At 37.6% G+C, this 6,792-nt stretch overlaps 1 pseudogene; it reads left to right on the forward strand.

The window, feature by feature from the left end:
* The first annotated feature begins 517 nt into the window (after positions 1-517).
* Positions 518-6,212, forward strand: LOC138312590 (uncharacterized; annotated as a pseudogene).
* Positions 6,213-6,792: the final 580 nt, after the last annotated feature.

Consider the following 6,792-nt stretch of genomic DNA (forward strand, 5'->3'; position numbering starts at 1 on the left):
TAGCCGTGTTCAAAACATCGCGCCCTTGAATCCCAGGGCATCCAATCAAATTGCACCTTACACTCAGGCTTGGTTTCGTAATAAACAAAAATGGCGGCGCCCATAACAGAGCTGTGTAATGGTATATTGCCTAAAAAACAGAGGCGAACGATATTTGGAGAAACTTTCGGAGTGTTCGTTCAATTACTAGAGATTATAGATTACGTACCTCATCAAAATGACGCAAAGGGAAAGTACGTATGTGGTTTGTGTTGGAATAAATTGAACAGACTCGCGAGAATCGAAAAAGACATCGCTATAAAACTTCAAACTTTGAAAGATGAACGGCATTCTCTCGTCACAAAGTTAAGAGACTTGCACAAGTCTGCAGTGTCTTCTGGTAAGCCTTTAGTTGGAACGCCATCATCTAAGAAACGTTATATTATACATTCTCCAACGCCACGAAAAACTGAAGAAATCGCTGACAAACACGCCAGACACGCGTGTCCAAACAGACGTCCTAGCTACATGTTCATCTATGCCAGTTCAAATAGATACACAGCAGCAATCTAAATGTGACCAAGAAAAAGAACATCCCAGTACACCATCCAGACGAAAAATGAAAACTAGTACTAGTAAACAGTTGTTTTCACTCCCCACTACAGGCCTTGGTGTTACTGATCATGATCACGAGCTGGTAAGCATTGTAAATACTAGAATATATGTTAGGAAATGTGTACTACATAGAAATAAGAAAATGGAACAAAGTGTGAAAAATGTTCTATATATCATTTTTTTTCTTTTCAGTTTATATTAATAGTAAGATACAAGTACAATGTATCTGATAATATGCTATCTAAATCTCTGACTGTATGTTGTGCAGTACAAAAGTATATGTTTATTTCATTTAATCTTATCCTTTCATCAGACATACTTTCACTATCAAAGCATATCAAATTACATAATACCTAAATTATATTGCAGGTGTCAAAGGATTTGAAAAAAATAGTTTTCCTTTCATCGACAAGCCAACCTTCATATCTGCGAAGGACATGCGACGACCTGGCAACTTTCAGTATCGATGCAGTAAATGAAGAGTTGACCATAAAAGCACCAGTGCTACACAACATGGTATCAAGTTTGTTCGAACAGAGTAGTCCAGTGGCAGTGGCGGTGGTAGTGGCCATTATTTTAAAGGAAAGAAATATGCATATGTCTGCTTTTCACCATGTGATATCACAGATTTTAGATAATGGTGGTGCTACTGATGAGGTAAATAATTAAAAGCCCATTTAGATCACTGATAATGATACATCAGTGCATTAAGAATAAGATATTATGAAAGAAATATTCAGCTGATATGATATATTGTTGAAGCCACATAGTATTAAATACAGTACATGTAATTCTTGATATTTATTTCAAAAACCTTAGCAAGCAAGGTTTTGTATATTAATTAAAAATATCACTTAATTGTTATAATTGTACAATTTACTTCTCTAATAAATTACAGTGCATCAATCTACTGAACAAGCTTGGATTATGCGTGTCTGCATCTGCAACAGCTAAGAAGAAAGCGGATCTGATGAAGAGACAGCAAAGCCACATAGAACAACTGGTTATTACAGAAAAGAAAGCCTATGAAGAGAAAACAGGTGAGGACACAATGTTGACATCAGATATTGTCGGTGATAATTTCGACATTAGTAAAAGTCCATCTCATATGAGCAAGGAAAAACAAAGAAAAAGTTTCCACTGGTTAAATGTTGGTGGGACTGCAGAAGCGAGTTCTAAGCAGTGTATTAGTGAATGATATTCCTACGGTGCCTATAACAAAAGTAGAAAACAGCATTTTCATTCCCAGTCTTGAAGAATGCAAGTCATTGGAGAATAACTTCACATTTCATATCATGAAGGTTTTAGTGAAGTACATGGCTTGTTTCAAGAAGTATGAATCTCACTTAGCCAAACATATAGAGCATCCTCACCTCCAGGAAATGTCAAAGAAATCTGACTTTGCAATATTGGAGTTACTGGAAAAAAATGAAAATAAGAGTGAGGACATGATCAGTATTTTGGAGCACATTCACCGTAATTACATCCCAAGTACAGCTGAAGACCATGTCATTAGAACAGAAAGTATTTGGGGGTGACGTGCTAACAAATGAGAGAGCGTATTCAGCACAATTAGCAATGAATCTGAGCAGCTAGCAGGTGTTATACATAGGCCAGAAGGACTACATAGAATGATGAACCTGTGTCTGGTAACAAATTAAAACCCTGTTGGAAGTTGCAGTTCAAAGTTCCGTTATGTTTTCAGTTCAAGGTAGACATTTACCCAGTAGAAATTGTTCATGAGCCTGATTTTTATACAAGTATTCCAAGTATATTTAATTATGACATTTTAACTCTCCCTATTGTCACCAGAGAATTAATCTTAACTATGAAATAACCTGAGGTATATTTAAAACTCTCCAAATTCTTCATAAAAATATCATTGTTATATGCATATTATATGGAATAAGTTTACATCTTGATTAATGTGTTTCTGATACCAACACCATTAATTTAAACAATTTTTTAGCTCACCTGGCCCGAAGGGGCCGGTGAGCTTATGTCATGGCGCGGCGTCAATCCGTCGTCCGTCCGTCCGTCAACATTTCCTTTAAATCGCTACTAGTCATAGAGTTCTGCATGGATTGTAACCAAATTTGGCCACAATCATCCTTGGGGGAGGGCGAACAGAACTTGTATAAATATTGGCTCTGAGACCCCCTGGGGCAGGAGTAGTGGGGCGGGGCCCAATAGAGGAAATAGTGGTAAATCCTATAAATCGCTACTTGTCCTGGAGTTTTCTGCATGGATTGTAACCAAATTGGGCACACAAACATCCATTGGGAAGGCGAACAGAACTTGTATAAATTTTGGCTCTGACACCCCTGGGGCAGGGGAGGGGGCGGGGCCCAATAGGGGAAATAGAGGTAAATCCTTTAAACGCTACTAGTCATAGAGTTCTGCATGGATTGTAACCAAATTTGGCCACAAAGATCAATTTTGGAAGGGGAACAGAACTTGTATAAATTTTGGCTCTGATCCCCCAGGGGCAGGAGGGGCGGGGGCCCAATAGGGGAAATAGAGTAAATCCACTTTAAATCGCTACTAGTCATAGAGTTCTACATGGATTGTTTGTTTGTTTGTTTGTTTTGATTTATTTTAACGTCCTATTAACAGCTATGGTCATGCCAAGGACGGCCTCCCATGTATGCGTAGCCAACTAGTGTTGCGTGTATGTTGTGCGAGGGGTGTGTTTTGGAGACTGCGGTATATTCGTGTTTTGTCTTCTTGTAAAGTGGAATTATTGCCCCTTTTTATAGCTGAACTATCATCACTGAAGCATGCCTGCGAAGACACCATGCATCAACACCAACTCCCAGGTCACATTATACTGAAAACACCGGAGCGAACCCAGTCGTCCCACGCCCTGTATGCTGAGCGCTAAGCAGGAGCAGAAACTACCACTTTTATAGACTTTGGTGTGTCTCGGCCAGGGGACAGAACCCAGAGCCTTCCTCACAGGGGCGAACGCTCAACTCAAGGCCAAAAGTGAGGCGGTGCCAAGGGAGGCATTAGGAAAGATAAAGTCAGCCAGGAAGAAGAGAAAAGACAAGATCCTAAATTTAGTCGCCTTTTACGATCATGCAATAGGGGCAGCAGGTACAATTCTAACGCCCTACCTGCAGGGCTAGAGTTCTGCTTGGATTGTGACCAAATTTGGCCACAAACATCCTTGGGGGAAGGGGAACAGAACTTATATAAATTTTGGCTCTGGCCCCCCGGGGGCTGGAGGGGTGGGGCCCAATAGGGAAATAGAGATAAATTCTATAAATCGCTACTTGTCCTAGAGTTTTGCATGGATTGTAACCAAATTTGGCCACAAACATCCTTGGGGGAAGGGGAACAGAACTTGAATAAATTTTGGCTCTGATCCCCCGGGGGCAGGAGGGGCGGGGCCCAATAGGGGAAATAGAGGTAAATCCTATAAATCACTACTTGTCCTAGAGTTTTACTTGGATTGTGACCAAATTTGGCCATAAACATCCTTGGGGGAAGGGGAACAGAACTTGTATAAATTTTGGCTCTGACCCCCTGGGGGCAGGAGGGGTGGGGCCCAATAGGGGATTTAGAGGTTAATATTAAAATTCCTTCAGAAAAGAAACAATGAACCTGTATTCAGAACATTACTTGGCATTACAAACCAGGTGAGCGATACAGGCCCTCTGGGCCTCTTGTTCAATTTCATAAATTTCCTGTTATATAATGTGACTGTGACTACATGAAAAATGAGTTGAATATGCATGGAATATATGTATTGTTGGCTTTAGTTTAAAATAAATATGCATGTACACTGCATGTACAGGCTGTTTGTACCAATAGTTTGATATACCCAACTGAACATTCTACAGATCTAGATAATCATTATACAACTCAGAATCAGTATCTAAATGTGTTTAAACCCCAATTTTATACAAATCTTATGATCATTGTCAAGAAATTAATCAATGAGTTTGTAGATGATTACAGATTGATATATATATATTAAAATGAAATTGGGGTTTAAATACAGTTTGTATATTTGATACTAACACATCTCAGCTCAGTTGCCCAACATAAACTTTTGTGGTGCTTGTGTTTGTCTGTGATGTCACTAGTTCTGATGTTGGGCTTGTTGCTGAGCTTAAGGGCAACCAATGTAAGTTTGTTGGAATCAATGACCTTGTCCTTAGAGAGGAAAATAATAATTAAATTCTTGCATTTTATCAGTTTAAGAATTGAAAAGGTCTGATATTTGGTTGGTCAAGCATGTGTATTTTACGATTTGTATGTGTTATAAACAAAGCAGTCTTTAGACAACAGGCGAGATAATTAGGGAAATCTTGAGTTTTTATCTACTTTTAACATTATAGATTTGTTTATATATATTTATACAAAATACAAACCTTATAAAACAGAAAATGTACCTTGTCATTGGAAGACTTAGTTATTTTAATTTCCATATTAATTTATTAAAGGTGACAGCTCTAGAATATGATTTATTTATTAACATTTCATGACACACTTTTTTTTTGCAAAGGAAAATAATTATGTGTAGGTGATAGTAATTATGAGTGTTAGATCCATCTTCATGTGATTAGAAAATTGAACATTGATACTTATGTATTGATACAAATGAAAATACATTATACAATATATGAACACCATTAGCCTCAAATTTAATTATTCACAATGTAAATAGAACAATTATCAGAAATTGATATATTTATGTACATGTAACAGTTATTAATTAGTGACATTTATATTTGAGAAATGGTTATTATCATTGTTACTTTTCAGAAAATTTGATTTCCATTACAGATCATATACCAGCAGTTCTAAAGAACTTCATCAACAATTGACAGAGGTACTCTTTCACAGCTGAGAAATATTGTGCACAGAGTAGACGTTCAAGGTCCAGATAGAGTGATAGATAGCTACAGGTAAATCATATTTGTTGATGACAATATATATATCAATCAATTGATTGAAATGTTTGTCCTGTAATCACTGTTTCATTTTGTTTAATGATTTATAAGTTATTTAGATTTTTGTTTATTACATTTAACTAATTTTGATATCAATATTGATTTGCAAGTAATAGCAATATAACATTTTATATTTTCAAAATGATACGTGGTGATGATTATAATTTTTGTTAGAAATACACATATAAATATATGTATATACATATGTATTAAGGGGGCCGCGGTGGCCGAGTGGTTAAGATGTACCGACATATCACCACATGCCCTCCACCTCTGGGTCGCGAGTTCGAATCCCATGTGGGGCAGTTGCCAGGTACTGACCGCTGGTCGGTGGTTTTTCTCCGGGTACTCCGGCTTTCCTCCACCAACAAACCTGGCACGTCCTTAAATGACCCTGGCTGTTAACTTGATGTACAAATATTGATATATTACACTGTTCGTTGTTGCATTCAAGAGCTCACGCTGCTTTTCTCAATGACTGTTTGGATGCCTTTATTGTTGGCGCATGCATGCACCATTTGGGCATTTATGATGTTGGAGCAGAACCAAAGAGAAAACAAGTTCTTTTTGAGGCAGTGTCATCGGACGACAAGAGAAAGTTTCTTGAGGACATCGCATCAGAAATTCAACACAAGTACATAAATCTGGAGAATGGTATGTTATTGGACAAAGAAACTTCTGATTTCGTTTTTAGTGAAAATGAGAAATATGCAAATCATCCTCGATACTCTATGGGTTTCGATCACTTACGTATATACGACCTCTACACCCCTGGACTATCTCATAGTAAAATTGGAGGGCAACAGACAGGTAGTTAAGTCATGTGATATACATCAAAAGAGCCATTAAACAGTATGTGTGACTTTGATGTTAGGCGTCGCTCTCTCTTTAGTCTTCAAAGAAAATCTTTGCAGGCTTGTGATTGGTTCAGATGTTTTCTGCTGAGTTGCCTCAATTTTTTCTACAAGATATTCCAGGTGTTTAAAGATTGTAAGTGATCATGATCAGAACCCTTGGAGTATCGAAGATGTGGCAAAATCAGCAATGAATGCATTGAAAAGCTTGCATTTAATTTCACTCTGCTTGGAGAAAAAGTTTAAGTTTCTGTATTTGTTCTAGTGTTATTGACCTATACTATCTTCATTAGTACCTGCAATTGTCTTAGTGTACTTTTCTATTCCTTGCATGTGACCTTGACATATGTTAAACGGTTGAGTAAAGTGTAACAGGTCAT

Source organism: Argopecten irradians, unplaced genomic scaffold, assembly GCF_041381155.1.
Source record: "Argopecten irradians isolate NY unplaced genomic scaffold, Ai_NY scaffold_0380, whole genome shotgun sequence".
NCBI lineage: Eukaryota > Metazoa > Mollusca > Bivalvia > Pectinida > Pectinidae > Argopecten > Argopecten irradians.